This window comes from Balearica regulorum, chromosome 5, assembly GCF_011004875.1.
Source record: "Balearica regulorum gibbericeps isolate bBalReg1 chromosome 5, bBalReg1.pri, whole genome shotgun sequence".
NCBI lineage: Eukaryota > Metazoa > Chordata > Aves > Gruiformes > Gruidae > Balearica > Balearica regulorum.
In genome coordinates this window covers 70,222,051-70,223,937 of record NC_046188.1, presented here as the reverse complement: position 1 = coordinate 70,223,937, position 1,887 = coordinate 70,222,051, and positions in this window count along the sequence as shown.

Sequence of the window (1,887 nt, the reverse complement as noted above, 5' to 3'; positions counted from 1 at the left end):
GCCTCCCCATTGGCCCCCGCCAGCCGCCTCCCCATTGGCCGCCCCTTCGCCTCGCCCTGCGGGGGTTGGTTCCGCCCCCAGCCGGCCCGGCCGCACCGCTGCATCATGGGAAAGAGAGTTTCCCTGAGGCGGCTCGCGCCGCCGCGTGCCGGCAGGGAGAGATACATAGTTACTCTTATAATTAATGATCTTCTAGTTACTCTCATATAAAAAGCAGCTGTCACCACAAGGAACATTCGCGGGTCCTCCTTTTCCCGCTCGCAGGTGTTCCCATCATTTCCCTTGCTCGGCTCTGTGCTCATCTGGCCTGGCAGTGGCTCTGCTGGCGGCTGGAGTCTGCTGATCTCTCCAGTTATTTCTCTGCCAGAAAATCGGAAAAATAAATCGGTTCTTTTCTCTGAGGCGAGCACTCCCCCTTTGGGCACGCAGCTAGCTTTGTTACCCCAGAAAACCTCCCTTTTCAGGTATCCGTGGCAAACACAACGCCGTGTCTGAGCTCCCCAGAGCGGCCCCAGAGGAGCTGTGTGGTGCCAAGGCCCTGGCCCAGCGCGGCCCAGAGGTGGTATGGCTGTGTTACTGCCATGCTCGGCCCCGTTAGTTGCCTTTTCTCCTACAGAATTGCAAGAGAGAACTAATTATCCCAAGGGGCTGCAGTAATACGCTGCTATACAGCTTCCAGTGCCAGCACAAGGTTGTGCGGTGAGAGACCAAACTCTTCTGCTCTGCCGTTATTTACGTGGTACAGCCATGTCCTCAGGTGGCTGCAACCTCCTAAGGGGGCTGAAGAGCTCTGCAGCTCCCAACGCTTGTTTTAAGTTGTTCTTCAGCACTGCCTTGTGTTCTGCAGGCTAACTGAAATGAGTTAGGGCTAGTTGTTTACCTCTCTTTCAGTGAAAGTTGAGATCTAAATAAAATCCGATGTCTTCAGGGTCTTAAATGTACAGATGTCTTGGTCCCTTCTGCGTTCTATTATCTGCAAAAACTGAAAAAAAAACCCCACATTGCCTTAGACGTGGACAGACATTTCCTGTGAGTAATATAGATTAGCTGCCTGCTATTATTGGAAAACTGATCAATAAAAAAATACTATTTCTCATAAAGCAAATGGAATATTTCATGAGTAAAAAGTTATTTTTTTTCTTCACAACTGACCTTAATGACTCACAGACTCTGAAGGCATTTGTGGTGCTGTGCGTTATGAAACTTTCATACTCACAAATGAAAAGTAATAGTCACCCTTCACTGTTTAGATATTCCATAGCATTTGTATGATACCAATAAAAGGCAGGAATCCTCTCGTGAGTGCAAGTACACAAAGTAAGCATGAAGGATAATCACAGCCTGATATTTAGGTTGTTTTGCTGCTGGGGTTTTTTTTGACAAAAGGTGTTTGTATTCAGGGCAAACCGTGATCATGTCATTGATGGGTAATTGCTTCTTCACCACATGGGTAGAAATTCATGGCATACCTAAAAGGGATATATATGACCTTATATCCCCCTAATAAATCTGTTACTTCGATAGCTGAACAGTTAACATACTTATCCTACAATAAAATACATAATGAATGCATAAAGATAGCTATGTCTCACATAGGGAAAGAACAGGCAATTTCAGTTGAGGAATGCAGATTTCGCACTCCCACCAAATCTTTGTGCTAGTTTTCACTCTGCGTCAGCCGCTGCCTCTGCTGCCGGAACCACCACCATCGTTTGGATTGTTCCCTCTTAGGAGGGAAAGATGCAACTGTACTCTCCGAAATACAATTTCTATCTAAGTATTACTGCTGGGTCACCGCTCTCCACAGGTCATTTCTGCAGCCTCAGTTTTTATTATAGTTCCACATCTGTTCCTTTAAACCTGTTTGGTGGACTGATTTGGTTTTTA